The sequence below is a fragment of the Onychostruthus taczanowskii genome, unplaced genomic scaffold (assembly GCF_017590055.1).
Source record: "Onychostruthus taczanowskii isolate IOZ18803 unplaced genomic scaffold, ASM1759005v1 scaffold42, whole genome shotgun sequence".
In the NCBI taxonomy this organism is placed as follows: Eukaryota; Metazoa; Chordata; class Aves; order Passeriformes; family Passeridae; genus Onychostruthus; species Onychostruthus taczanowskii.
The window spans coordinates 5477658-5493619 of record NW_024501682.1 but is presented as its reverse complement, the minus strand read 5'-3'; the positions used below and the strand labels follow the sequence as shown (position 1 = coordinate 5493619).

The following is a 15962-nucleotide window of genomic DNA, read 5'->3' as shown; positions in this document are numbered from 1 at the left end:
GATCAAGACGTACCATAAAAGCTTCAAGTAATACTATCTAACCCTTCACATAGAAATGTAAGACTATGACTAAAAGCACAGGATATACATTACAGAGACTGAACAAGCACTGATAAGAAAATCAGGTCTCTCCTCTTAAGAGCATCAGTTGCCTCAGTCCATCACAATTGAGGTGCTAACTAGATTATTAAGCTACTATCTTATCTTCAAGGCACTAGACTCCATTGCATAGTAGGTTGAAATAGGATAGCAAGATTGTCAATATGTGGCTACATCTTTCTTCTTCGTTTTACATAAAGCAATCAGTTAAATAAAAACTATTTTAATGAAATGCTTATTCTAGCAAAGAAGCACCTGTGCATGTTATATAAGTGAGCCCCCACAGGATGAGAATTTTCTAAGAAAAATATACGTATTTGGTTAGTTCCTAAATTCTTCTCAAAATAAAATATATAAATGCTTTGTCTTTTGAAATCATCTATCCAATCCAAAAGCTGACTCCAGTTATCATGCTATTAGCTAAAGGATTGTTGCAGCAAGACCCTAGTCATGAATCACTAATCCACTAATGCGCATTCCTATTAATCAAGATGGAAATGGCCTATCTAAAAAGACAACTCACTAACCTGCAATACCACTTGTACACCTACACACCAGCTCATTCAGTATTGGAAAGCTGCCTGATAGCCAAGGGCTCCTATCTGATATGGATGAATACAACTTACAGGCTGCAGGAACTCCAAGAAGATGCAGAAAAGGAACAGACTAAAAAAATGAATCTTTACAACATCATTGCCAGCTGCATGAGACTAATAAAAGCAGTAGTGCCCTTTTGCCCTGTGAAAGCAGAAACTCATGAATGGCTTACCCTGCTTGAGCAGGGAGGTTGGATCAGATCATCCACTGCAGACCCTTCCTTCTAACCTCGACTGTTCTGGGATACTGTAATGGTTTAAGAGGCTGCATTTCACGCAGGAAGAGTCTGCAGCACCACAGAAAATAGAGCAAACCTAAATCAACAATTATTGAGTGATAAACTTGTCATTGGGCAGCTATTGAAGAGTACAGCTTTTTCTAGGTTGCTTCTCATGAACAGAATTTAGCCACAGAAAGGGCACCCTAACTGATCTACCACTGCTTTGATCCTATTAGAAAGGGATATTCTTGCTTCCCTCCCATCCCTTTGCATCAGTTCCAACATTCATCTGACCTCCATTTTCACCATAAGCTAATTGATGGAAGCACCAGACAGACAAACAGCATTTCAAGAGGAAAAAGAAGCCAGAAGAGACAAGTGATAGCATGGAGGTAGGAGAATTTCAAGTCTTATGCAAAGAGAGGAAGTGAAAAGAACCATGTCTACCTGCAGCAGTGAGCCATTAATGCTGGTTTAGCCATTTCTGTGAAACCTACTTCTTAATGTTAACCCAGATTCTCCTTATAACCTGAAACATGTTCTATTAAATGAATAATGAAATCAGTCTTAATTGTAAAGCAAAAACTAAAATTTAGCTTCAAGACTAACACTCATCTAGAAAAACACTGTACCCTTCAGAAGAACAGGAACTGTAACACTGTTAACAGGGAAAACTATTAATATAGAAATGTAAGAAATATTTACCTTTATTTTTTCAAAAAGGTGGTTCAACTGCTACTTGAAAGGCCACACATTTTCTGGTATTTTTCATAAAGCACAGGAACATTTTAAGAGCACAGAACAACCTGTCCAATAAATGAGTTCAGAAAGTTGTGAATCTTAAGTATCCTCCATGATGAAAAATACTTTGATTATTGATGTAAAAATTAAAAAAGTCATTATGAGACATGGCAATTTCCATACCTAACTACTTTCACCCAGTGGCCAGGAATTCCTGAAGAAAAGCATGCACAGTGATTACAAGAATGAGAATTCCAAATTCTACATTCAAAACTAGATGAAAACAAAGACATTTTCTTAAGATACTTATGAACAGTCACAGCTTGAGCACCCTTTGAACCATTATATAAAGTTTAAGGGTCCAAATAACTAAAACCAGTTGTGCAAGTTCAGAGATCTCAAATTCTTCTGCTACAGATTGGCAGGAATCTGCCACTTACAGGGGGGGAGGGAGAGAAGGAGGAAAAACCCCAGAACACTGCCTAATGTTTGACTGTACATAAATCCATAAAATTCCGATTGTACTGGCACCAGTGGCACAGAGACATACAAAATTAACTTGTAGGTAACTTAAAATCATTCACAATTTGAAGAAAAATTATTTATCTTCATAAGAATTCTGATCAGCAGCCAGACTGGAACATTCTTCCAGCAAAATCTGCTTGCTCCTATACTGAACCAACACGGAAAAGAAACACCTGATCCAGCAGGTACCAACTTCCCAAGAAGTTCACACTGCCACAGTGGGCTCTGCTGCTGGTTCAGAGGAAGCACAGCAGTGAAACTCAGGGAAAGCTCTCTCACACAGCTGCAGGCATCTACACAATTGACACAGATTTTGCTACAGGGGAAATGCATTTGAAAAAAGAAACTTTCAGCTGTACTATGTCAACAGGCAAGGCCATCTTTCTTAAAGTTTAAACTAGTCACCTTAAAAACAGCAAAGAAAGTCATTCTACTTGGTGGCCCCTAAGTCTTTTCCCAACAGGAGGGACATGATTCTGAAAATATTTTTTTCTCTTTTGCCTTTTTAAAAAATAATTTATTTACTACTGTCACCTAATGCTTCCCATCATCAGACACATTCAATCACTTAATGTAGCTTTCTGATTTGGTCAGAATTTCATAGGCTGGATAGCTACTTAAAATAGTTTCTTGAAATGTAAGTTGCCAGAAAAATGTCAAAAAAAGTTACATTTTGGTCATCTTTAAACAGCCACCTCCTCATTTTATATATTCAGGAAGTGCAGCCTTTGTGCAGAGTATCTTTTGCTATCTTTACTAAAGTTCAGATAAACTTGGTCCAGTCTGGAACTCCTGAAGAAAAAAATACCTTTAGGTTCATTAGCCTAGTAGTCTTTTGGGATTTTGTCTGTGAAGGTCTCTGAAGAATCATACTGAGCTTTTTTTTGCCTGTCACAGCACTCAGTCCTGCCCAAATGCATAGACCCTGCATGTGAGAAGTGACTGAGCACCCTCCTACAATCACAGCTACACGAGTGTGATGAGTGACGTCCTTGTTATGCTCAGAAGTAACAAAGGTATTCATATACAGAAGCCAAGCTTTAGCCCAGTATGGATACCTGAACTTCTCTTGAGTCTTAACAAAAAGTCACAGTCAAAATGCCGGTGTTGGCAGGAGATACTGAAGAGCTGATGGACAGGAAAGGAGGAACAAGTGCATGATTCTGGAGCTGACACATCAGGGCTGTCTCAGAGATCCCCCAGCTGGCTTTGTGCCATAGGACCCCCCTCAATCAATTAACTTGGGACTATTCTGGCTCCCATGCTCTGCACAGCTTATTGCAGCCCAGAAATGTACTTTAAAGAAAAATCCTGCTGAGCATACAGAATGCAGAGAGTCTCCAGAGTACCCCACAAAAAACAAACAACACAAAGAACTGCGATGTCCAGATCAGAAATTTTCAAGAAGAGAATTGGCTCAATTTTGACAGATTTTCATGTAAAATTAAAACAATACTGCTCAGCCAGAGGCTGCCCACAGAAAAATTTGATGTAAATGTTTCAGTTCAGAAGTGCACTACAATATTTCAAAGTAGTGACTGACATTAAAAAAATGGCACAATTATTCTAGTCCTGTTTCTGAAAACAGATGAAGAATTTTGGCAAAAAGCTTTAAACAAAATTAAACTCAAGGCAAAGAAAAGGCTTAAAGTATTTCAGTCCAGGAGATCAGAGATCAGGAAAGTTATAAATGATTGAATATACCATCTCTCAAAATTTTTCCAACACTTCCTATTATCTATGGAAGAAACAGATGAAGGAAGAACACCACTGGGAACAATGACTTGTGTGAGCTCCCATTTTCACTTAAGCAGCAATGCTCTTTGTTACAAAAGTTTACAGCTGCATAACAATGTAGGATGCTTTGTCAATGATACAAAATCAAACCATTCAGATTGTCTATTCTGACTTTGCAAACTGCTGGGTGGACAGCTGGACACTCTAACAGTTATCTGTGTGATGACCAATGTCAGTGAAATGAGGGTCAGTGAAATGACAGCACAGGACGGAGCCAGCAAACACAAACAAAACATACTACTATCTTCCTTCCTAAAAATTCCAATTGCTTCCTTACTCATTGAGATCAGGTAACTAAAACACTCTATGCCATCTTATCTTTTCCTGAAAAAATCTGAAGGTAAATAAATCCAAGTGACCTTTGCAAGCCTCAGAGACAGACACAACTGGAAGACTTCACAGCCTTGATCTCAAGCAATGGCATACTCCATTCTAAGAGAGCAAACAAGTGAGCAACACAGGCATATACAAAGACAATACTCTCTTAATTTAATACTGGCAGTAGAGGACTTTTAGGCCTACGGTAAATAGGAGCTAAAGTCCAAAAGGACAAGATAAGACCCCTCAGAGAGTCTGAAGAGGGGAAAAACCCCACCTCAACTGTAAGAAAATATGTGAGGAGAGTTTTTCCTTCACTCTTCTGATTCTCTCACAAGCAGTCCTGGACATTCTATTTAAATGCTAATCATATATAAGTCAAACCAAAAACACCCATGGCCATTAACTTTTTACATTCAGTTACCATTGTTCAACTCTCACTGTGGGCAATTGTAAGCTATTTGAAGTATCATGACATGAGCACTACATGCACCCAGCCGAAACTTGCAATACCTTTGAATACAGCTACATTTGGTACAAAGTTACCTTGTCTAATTACTCTTTTTTGTTGTTGTTCGGGGGATTTTTTTAGCTTGTTTGTTCTATAGAATACAGTATTTCAGTTGAGTGACCTACAGCAATCACCTGCTCCAACTGCCTGACCAGTTCCGGGCTGAGCAAGTTCAAGCACGTTTTAAGGGCAATGTCCAAACACCTCTGAAACACTGACAGGCTTAGGGCATCGACCACCTCCCTAGGGTGCCTGTTCCGGTGTTTAAAGAAATGCTTCCCGATGTTCAGTCTGAACCTGCCCTGGAGCAGCTTTGAACCATTCCCACACATCTCATTTCTGGATCCCATGGAGAAAAGCTCAACACCTCCCTCGCCACTTCCCTTCCTCAGGAAGCTGTAAAGAGCAATGCTCAGCCTCCTTTTCTCCAAACCAGCCAAGCCCAAAGCTTGGGCTTGGGCCCGTGGCCGCTCCTCACCAAATATTGCTTCCAGGCCTTGCACCAGTTTTGTTGCCCACCTCTGGATGCAAGGACTCAACATATTCCCACAACAGATTTCCACTGTCATATGTCCTTCCTACCTGGTAAGGGAGCAGATGCAAAAGCAGAAATAATTCTTTTACCAGGCTGGCACTGTGTTACAGCCCAGGGATCACACACAAGTTTGGCACCACAGCACCTGTGGTCGTGCTACTGCCAACACACTGCCAACTTCAACTCAGCAAGGATGACACAGAACTCCATTTCCCTCACTTCATGACACATTCCTTTGCTGCTGTTCCTTACCAAGGAGGCTCAAGTCTGTCTTCTTTCTGCCTATTCCCACAAGAAGCAGAGTGCATGAATACACAATACTTGACTCCTGCACACACAGGACAGGTACGCTTGTGCAAAGCTTTTGAGTACCAACTTTCTACACATATTTATTTGAGCCCTAGGCTCAGCTCCTGCATGGAGGCATCACTACCCTTTAGAGCTAAACACACAGTTCAACTCCAGAATTAGTAAAAAGACAAAATACACATGCAAAGCTAAATGAGTGGGAAACAAAGATTAGGAGTACTGGATTCAGCTATACTTAAAGGATTTGCAAACAGTGCTATACCGGTAGGCCCACCTAGTGAGATTTTGCAATACAGAGTTACCTCTGTACATTGACATTCTTTTCCAGATTTGGCTTTCATCACTGTCCCAAATCAAAGACCAGAATATTTTCATACATAGCTGTATCTGTAACACCACAATTCTTATATACAAATTACAAGGGTTTCCAACAGCAAAGACCATTTTCCCATGCTAACAACAAACTCCTCTATGTTTGCAAAATGCTTCCCTTTGGTTCACTCCTTATAGCAATACTATGATGTTTTTATAAAAGAAAAGTGCATCCTGGGCATAAGGAAAACTTACAGTGATTAATGAAACCACAGAACTAAACATCCTTCAGAAGAGAGGCATCAGCTGAGTACTCTCACACGCTATTGAATGACTAAAGTACGTCATCCTGCTGCCTCAGAGCACCACTGCTGCCTCTTCAGCCCCTCCAGACTGGAGGAAGGCACATAAACAAGCGAGGCAGAAGAGAAGAAGTTCTGTTAGGTATGTCATCCATGATGTCAGCATATTCTTAAATCAACAACTGCTAACTTACTGTCCCCTCTGAATTCAGAATAACTTGAAAAAAGACAGGGTGCCATGCTTTAGAGATGACGACCTTACTGTTGATAGGAAGCCTGGCAGCAGTAGGTTTTAAAAATATCTCAACATCAATTTGCTTGTGAGAGTGAAAACTAAAACACTTGCAGAGAATTGCTGTCTATTTCACAGGTAAGCTGTACTCCAGTAACTTTCTCACTAAATTAAATCAGTTTTACACTTCTTTAGGAAACAGCTCGCACTACATCTACAAATTACCTAGGTAACAGAGTTTTGAAAACCTTACTAGCACCTACTCCTATATTTGCCTTTGGCAGAAAAAAGTTTTTGACTCATTTTTACGTTCAATTAATCCACAGTCACATTCTTCATAAAAAGACTTCTGGAAAAACTCAACTTGCTGGAAACAGTAACTGTAATTACTGACCCTCTTGAAGTCAGCCAAAATTAAATTGCAAAGTAGATTTTCTGGCATTCCAGCTATAACTTAATAGTACAAAGAAAAGCAAGTCTACAAGTAAAAGAAGAAACCAAGCCCAGCATTTGTATCTCATTTTCTGGGTTCTCACAAGTGGTGAGTTTATAGGGGAAAACTGAGACTGGACCCTGAACATTCCCCTTCTAGATTTGTACTGCATAACAAAAAGAGTAAAACTTCTGCTTTGCTCATCTTTGCAGTATCAAACTTCTGTCAAAAAAAAGCATTATTATAAAAAAGGAGAAATATGACACTATGAAATTTCATGGTAAAGAACAAATCATGAACTGTAACTGTATGGCATTTTATCTCCTTACATAACATCATTCTCTTTTCTCTACAGTTTTCAGGTTTGCATTACTTACTGCTCTCTGCAATTATGAACAATGTAAAACAAAAAATAATGGCATCTCTGTATTTCTCAGGAAAACAGAAAACACCACTGCAGGTGTCCCACTGGGAAACTTGTGTAAAATTACATATGCCACTGTCAATGAAACTGTCAAATCAAGATTCTTTTCACTTATTACAGGCTTTAAAGCAAGTACAAGGATCACACATTTCTCAGCCATGCACAGATCTACTATTAGTATGCCACATTAACTTTACCAGCATTGAGACAATTGTCTTATCATGTTGCAAAATTGATGAACATTTCATATTTGACTAATGCTTAAAAAATATAGAATTCATGGCTATGTAGACATTCTGCAGTTTTTGCTTCTACTGAATTATTTGCATGACAGAAAAAAAAAAAAAAAAGAAAAAGAAAAGAAAAAGTGGCTTAATTATGTGACAATTTTTGAGCGTATAAGCAAGAACTTCCAGGACTAAAACCCAAATAATTTCTATCATAAAAATCATTCCCAAAATAAGCTGAAGATTTGCAGTTACTGCTATCTATTGTCATCTATGATACTCCAGGAGAATATTTTCTACCCACATAAGCTATTGCTGAAAAAGGGCTGTAAAGTTCCTATAGAGCACACTAGCAACAGGGATTTCCATATGTACTTAAATATAGATACTGTCAAAGAGACAAGCTATAGTACATTGCTATTTCTTGCCATTCTTAAAATTCTGATCAAAACTAGTTGTGAAAAAAAGCTAAACATCAGTCACCAAAAAACACAACAGTGATCATCAAATGTGGGGAAGGGACAAACCAAACAACTCTCAAAGAAAGGACATTTCAAACTTTCAAGCTGCTAAAGAAATCAGGTTCTGACCTGAAAGCAAGTGAGAGTTCAATCAACAAAAAGTCAGTTTTCCCTGAATTATACAGAACTATAGAACACAATTTTCCCCCCAAAATTAGTGCCATACTGAATCTAAGTCCAAACCTTGATCTAAGATACAAGATGCCTATTACTGTTTCAGACACCAGTTGCTCTGCTGGTCTGGGTCTGTACCTTAAGGCACCACACCTCATTTACCTTATTCATAACTGTTGGGAAAATATCAAAATAGAAAATTTCTTCAACACAGGGGTCATCAGTCCCCCTCATAAGCAACTCTGAGCTATAGCGTGTGCAATTACTCGATAGTTTTGAATGTTAGTCACAATCATTCTGACAAAACCACTGAAATTCCTTTAACAGACACTTCACTCCTAAAGGAGTTTGAGAGAACACAACCATGTTGTATGCTCATGGGGACTAACAATTCTACTGACAAAAATGCTAAATCCTCTAGCAAATGCTTCAGACCCCAAGGAATTAGAGAAAACAAAACCATGTCATCTGCACATGAGAATTGATACTGGGCAACACAGACTCTTGAGGCAAAACAGCTTTCTTACTTCTCACAGCACAACTATTTGAGTATTATAAAAATTAAAACTCCAGACTGATTCCCAGATTTTACCTTTTTGGTTCCAGTAAAGGGAAACAGGAGATCATCAGGTCAATCTGAAAGAGCCTGTATATTTATTAAAATAACTTTTGCTAGAATACAATTCAATAAAAATACCTCTATAATATAGACTACTGTGTAGATTAACTGAATGTGGAAATAATTTAACTGAGACATGAAAAAACCACAGAAGATCTAAGAGAATTTAATTTGGAATTGTCATACTGGAAGACTAATTGCTAAGTTATCTTTCCATAAAGAACAAGAAATGGATTTTCTTTCTCAAATAGACTAACTGAATAGGGGTAAAAAAAAAAAAAATCAGTATTTCTACAACTTTACCAGCATACATTATGCTAAGTGTCAAGTATAAAGTCAGATTTTCTGAAAAAGACCGTTTCAAACATTCTCAACTAAAGAAAACTAAGCTGTGGAAAGAAACCAACAATTACAATGTCATAATCCAGATGGGACAGAATTTGTTAATTGCCAAACCAGGCTATATGCTAATCATGTCAGCAAATACTAACAGGCAGACGACACACTCCTGAAATACAGTAATGGGATGTAACATAAGAATAGCCCTGACCATCACAGGGTACACCTAATAAAAAAACCTGTCTGGCCAATAGATGCTGCTCAGTAGAGAATACAAGAACAGGTGAACTATTTTTTAACATAGTCCTCATATCCTCTCCCAGAGTCAGTACTCTGCAGTTCAGCATTTTTAAACCCAGAAGGAGTACTTCTGCATTCTCCAAGATTATAGTATACAATCAATACTTTCAATCTCATAATTTAAATCTAAATTATGACACATAATCTGTTTTACATCTGTTAGAACCAGAACTGCTGTTGTCAAAGTTCTTCCATAAATAAGTTTACCAGATCTTAAGAACAATAAATACGAGGAGTCTATCTGGTGGATAAACCACACATATTTTTGAAGATAGAGCTGCTTTGATACTGACACTTTAAATCTGATTTATATTCCAATCTACCATCACTGTGACAGTCTGCATTAAGGTCTCAGTCTACAAAGAAAAATAAAATTAAAGCAAAAATCAAAGATCAGGTTTGTTGCCAAAGTCTTAGATCATGTCAAACGTCCAAATGAGTTAAAACTGCTGGCAAGAATCTGCCAAAATACCCAGTGAGATACTGGCAGCAGAAACTTCACTCACTGGATTCAAGAGACTTTTCTTACCTTAAGAGTGTGGCTGGATGAGACAGACTTAAGAGAGTACAACTCACTGCAGTCTGAAAGGACAACATAACACCACCACCCCTCTGTACCCCCATGCCCTGTCACACACCCCAGAGCTGGTCTCCCTTAACCCACTACCAACTAACCCAGAGGAAAAAAAGAAATTAGAAGAGTGTGGATTAAATGAAGTGGTTGAATAAAAATGAGAAACTGTGTCAGAGAATCTGGGGACTCCAACTGGGCAATAACAAGTGCAATTTAAGACAGGTCAGACAGAAGCTTTATTAACTATGATCACAGTGAGAGAACATTGGGAGCATCTTCCCTGATTCTCTGCCAAGCGACTGCAGAGACCCAAACCATACTTTGTTTCAGAGAAAGGCAAGGAAAAGCAATCGTATCAATGTTAACAAAGCCAGGTACCTTCCCCTGGGAGGGATGGACTCCTGTTGCTAAACAGCCACAAATCTAATGAGGACTCTGGCAGTAAATAACGTAACAATACGGAGATGGCTCATGGTGGAGCCTACAAGGATGGTCTGGTATTATCCTATCTGAGATGCAAAGTTGGAAACAATCAGACTGCTAGCTTTTGATTGAAAGGAATGTTCTTGGAGTAAAGATAACCCCTTAGTCAGACTTCTCAATCTTAACTGTTAATAATTTTACCACCACAACACTTTGACAGCTTAAAAATACATTTGTTACCTTCCTCTTCCAAGCCGCGAGTAAGACCAACAAATGAGAAATCATATCTACTAAGTCAAAAACACTGCAAGACACAACTCAATAGAAATTTTAACTTATTGAGCAAACTTTAAATTTTAAAAAAACCTATTTTGATATAATTGATTAGTTAATGCACTAGTGGAACGATCAAAATACCTCCTTCACAGATCCCAAATATAAAGGCTCCCCCAACCCAAAATTTAGTAATAGGTACTTTTTCCACAAGTAAATTAGTCAGTAAATGAAGCAGTGCTGCACATGTCTTGCTGCAAAACCAAACACCCAAGGTACAGAGGCAGAGTATGTAGTTTGATATATAAACAGATGTACCTAAGCAGATGAAATCCTAAGTATCAGAAGTTAGAGACAACTTGGAGATGGAAGCTTCCTGTTCAAGTTCTTTTCAAGAAATAGGGTCTACCCCATTAAACATGTTAATCCTTAGCTAGGCAAGTTCCATGAGTAAAATTAAGTCAAACTGGAATAAGCACCACTACAAGCTAAATTTTTCTTATTAGAGGCCAAAAAGTCTAAGAAATTATCTTGATCAATTTTTATCAGTGCTTTGATCAAGCCTAATTCATTCAACTGCAGACCTTGAGTCTCTTCTAGTCTAATGGGAATATTAGGTAGTTGAGTGCCAGACACTTTCTATCCCGGAATTACAATTCCTAATCCTATGACTGACATTTGAGTCTTGAGCAATGAGGCCCAAGTTGTTTCATTTGGGAGCCAGGCTGACCATTGAAGTACTATTAGAATTCATTCTGCTGAGGAGGAACAAAAATGTATCAGATTTAGTATTGCAGAAAAATTATTTTTGATTGCTCCTACTCCATTTTTTAAGCAATACCTCAAATTTCACCTCTGTGAATGTGCTCCAGTCCAAAATTACTAAAGCACTTACAAACACTGTAAAAGTTTCTACCTCTAACAAACTGGTGCTCATCATAGGTATTGCAATACAATAGTATCTTAAGGAATGCTTCTTAAGCAGTAGAATGCTCCTTAACAGCAGTAAAACTATTTTTTGCAAAAACCTTGAGTTTACACAGAGTAGTTATGTACTGCACTGAAATTGCTATTATTCTGCTGCAACAAAAAGAAAACCAAATTCCTGACCTCTTTGACTCTTCAACTACTGTAAAGATTCAAACTTTTACAAGAAAGGAGTACTGGTTTAAATACTTCAGTTGATAATGCAGTACATAATCAAGTGGTCTCCAGCCAGCCCTGAACACACCGTGGACGGCTACATAAAGAAAATACTTCAGAGTCCTCAAGAAGTATTACTTAGCTGGGCCAGCCTCCATCTCCCCCTCCTTCTTATCCCAATCTTTCATAGATAGGCTTTAAATGTTTTGCAGCTGTCCAACATTAAGGCTGAAGAATTCAACAACCACGGCACTATAAAAACACAGGGTGAAAAGCAACTACATTCAGGACCCGTTACAGAGCCAGAAGAGGTTCCTAACTGCAAACTTCTTCAGCAAAATCTAGATAAGGTCCCGAGAGCAGATAAACCTGTCAAATTATTCCTTCTTCCTTCCAGATAATTCTTCAAGTGAGTGCCTACCATATAAACTAGTGCAGACTATGCATAACTGCATTGAGTTTTAGCCAACCTCTCTCACAGCCAAAAATATCAACCACCACCACTGCACACATTTTCTTACTGAGATTTTCAGAAGGTCTGCATAATCTTGTAACTATGAAGTTAGTGAGCCATTTCATATTTCCTGAAACTAAACTGCACATCAGATGATTCACCAATTAGTGTATTCATGAAGCTTTAAGAACCAATCAAAATTTCATTTTTGCTGAAAAATTTAACAGAAATGTCCAGCTGTATGCTTGGAGAGAGCATGTGGGCTCTTCTCCTTTATTTAACTTAACTAACAGCTACGTTAGCTGGTGAAAAATATTCAGTGTGTCAAAGTTAATTTATCAAGCTGACAAAGTATAAGGGCTCCAGAAGGTATAGCATACATTTACTAAATTTTAAATACAACATTTTAACTAGATATAGCTCAAAGATTAAAATAAGCTGTCCAACAACCAAGCCACACAAACACATATCACTCCAGGGCACTTCTTATTTAATGGAGCAATTGTGTGCTTGTTTCAAATTAATGCATAGGTCAGCATATCAGAAAAGCTGATCATCCTTCAGACCTCAAACCCCATAAATCAAAATGTGTTTTTTTTAAACTAAGGAGATATCTTTGAAGACAGAAGGCTAGTCAGTACAATGCAGGCCATGATCAGATGGAGGGGAGGCACTGCATGTTGCTCAACACAACCCAACTTTTCACCTCCTGGAAGCCTCTAGGCACAAATACCACAAGGTAAAATTAAGTGCTGATTTCCCCCTAAGGTTGAAACTATGAAGCACAGCTCTTGGGGAAACAAGGTAAGGAAATCAGCCTGAAGTAGACAGTTATTCAAGAATTACTTAACTAGCCAGCCCATTCCAATACTTTGGAATAAAAATCAGTATTTTAGGAGTTTATAATGAAGCCTTTATGTCAAAAGTTCTTTCATCTATGAAGTCAGGAATGTACAAAATTTAGTAAACAAACAGGCAACCCATTTAGATTTTACATTTGTTTTCACTATTTGTAACAATAAATAAAATATCACCAGTTTAACTAAATTTTAAGAATAGATAAAATTGCTGTAGGGAAGTTACATAGAATGATCTGAATCCACAAAGCATATACCAAAAATTTAACTATTTTGCAGGAAGCTATCACAGGATGAGGTGCTTTACAACTATTAACAAAAACCATCACTATTGTTTGATTAGACTAAAATCCATCTCCAAACATAATGAATGAGCCCCAAAAATGCATGATATACCATCTTTGGTTACATGTCCATCATGGAAACATCTAATTTGAAGAACAGTCAGTCATTTCTCTAGAACCTTGCTGCAGAGTGACAGGTTTCACATGTTTCAAAGATTAAAGAAAACCCCTTTCAGCTGATTTCTAATCCCTTGCATTTGCTCCCTCTTTCTTAGATGTACCCGCCATCATTAAAAGAACATCAGAAGAGAAATTCTAGATATTCCTACGAGGACTAACTCAGCCATTTTGCCAATGCTCTCATACACATGAAGTCATGTCAAGCTACTGCTACCCAACTGTCTGAATTCACCACCTGATTTGTACTGCTAATGCAATCCTGAAAACCAGAGTAGAGGCAGAACATTTAGACCAACTGGAAAATCAAAACAGATTTCATAGGCTCAGTCTACCAGGTCACAAAATTGGTTTGTTTTCTCTCTTTCTGTAGTCTGCTTTGGACTGACAAATAATTTGCTTGAGAAATATAGATAATTCACTCTATCATATTAAAATGTAAAGAATTTAATCTGTTCTGACAGAAACTCTATTGCTAAGGCTATCGCTTCAATATGAGGTCCATTTGAGTATCTTGGTTTACAGACTGACAACTGAATGAAGTAGGAGGTTGCTAACTTGGAAACTTGCCTCCTTTCAAATGTCTCACTGCAGCAAACTCATCAGCTGAGGATATTCAAGGTAACAGGGGTTATGCTCAGGCTGAGAGCTGCATGACATCTTCAGTGCAAGCTTCTAATGACACAAACTTGCATGACACAAGGTCTTGAGGTGCATGGATCACACTTCAAGATTTCTACGGATGTAACATTCCCAAACAATACTGGAATTAGTTCCAGTGAAAAAGCATCTTGGGTTTGTGTGGTATGGCCAGGGATCACACCTCACAGAATGGGATATGGTGCCATATGATGCACAGCATAAAATGTATCACTTACAATCAGAAACAGTGCAGAAAACTTCAACAAGCTTTAGAGGAGAGGGGAAAATAAAAGAGGGAAGTATTCTGTAAGTATTCAGGGAATGGAAAAAGACCATTGTACATGCTGGGTTCATAAGACCACATCACCAGATGACATACAACCCTGATGAAACAAATATTCAGAGACAGAAATGTATTCCATGAGATTCAGGTACTGTGATTCAGTGCAAGCATTGAAGTACAAAGTTAACAACAATAGCAGAAATAACTCGATTTACTGCTCCTACAATTCCAAGAAATCATCCACAACTTCGAATCAGATGCTTATAAAGACCACTTGCAAACTTTTATGAGCGCTCACGAGAGCAGACGGCCCGATGCTCCACGCACACCCCTCCGCAGAAGGGGTTAACAAGAGGCTGGACGCCCCGAGGTCTCTCTAGTGGTCATTCTGCCAGGGTGATTTCCACACGGACAAACCGTGCGTGCAGACTCGGACACGGGACCGCCGACCAGCCCGCTGCTCCTGCACCAGCCCCACGATCAGCCCGGGTGCCGACACCGGGCACCCCCGTCCGGCCGGGGCAGGTTCGAGCCCCCGCACGCGGCGCTCCGCTGCGAGCCCTCAGCGAGCGGCCGGGACCGAACGGAACCGCCCCCCCACACCGCTCCCCGCCTCCCCCGCCCCAGGCGCCCTTCTCCCGGCCGCGGGTACAGCCGAGTCCTCGCCGTCCCTTCCCCCGGCTCCCTCGGGCCGCCCGCCGCGCCCGCGCCCCGACCGGAGGCAGCACCTACCGCTGCGCCGTCCCGGCGGGGGCAGCGGCGCCTCAGCGCCGTCCCGGCGGGGGCAGCGCCCGTAGCATCCCCGGCCCGGGCCCGCCGCCGGTGCCGCTCCCGGAGCGACCGGACCGAGCCCCCTTCCTCCCTCCCTCCGCCCAATGTAAAATAGTTCCCCGGGCCCCGGAGCGGAGACACCGGGAGCGACACCTCGCCGGCCAATGAGAGCCGGCCTGGCCCCCCGCGGCGCCAATGGGAACGGCGGGTTGGCGGGGGCGGGGCGTCGCCCAGCCAACCGGGCCACGGCGCTCTCACTGACCCGCTAGGCTGTCTCCGGTGGCCTCCATTGACCACCATCTTGGAGTCGGGCGCGGTGCCCGCGCCGGGAATGGGCTGGCCGGCCGGCGGCCATCTTGGGTCCGGGCGGAGTCACGTGCGGGGGCGGGCGGCGGGGAAGGGGCGGCCGAGCGGAGCCCCCGCCCCGCCGGGAGCCGGAATTCCCCGTGACAGCCGCGTCAGAGGCGGAACGGGAACGGCGGTGGGAAGCTGGCTTCTCACAGTACAGCTCCCGAGGCGGCCGGATGCTGCGCAGGCAGGGACCGCCCCGGCACTGCGCCTGCAGGCGTCAGGCGGCTCCTTGCACGCTGCAGGGAGCGGCAAAAA

At 40.6% G+C, this 15962-nt stretch overlaps 1 protein-coding gene across 2 annotated transcripts in view; it reads right to left on the bottom strand.

Annotated features, from left to right (window-relative positions):
• The window catches only part of SOCS5 (suppressor of cytokine signaling 5), a 32526-nt gene extending 17058 nt beyond the window's left edge, over positions 1-15468 (bottom strand). The window contains exons 1-2 of one of the 2 annotated variants that reach the window (XM_041413575.1): positions 15318-15468; positions 1622-1722 (exon numbers count right to left, since the gene is read on the bottom strand). The gene's annotated coding sequence lies outside the window, so the exon portion shown is untranslated. The remainder of the gene's footprint in view (positions 1-1621; positions 1723-15317) is intronic. The other variant, XM_041413574.1, reaches the window with a different exon arrangement.
• Between the last annotated feature and the right edge of the window lie 494 nt (positions 15469-15962).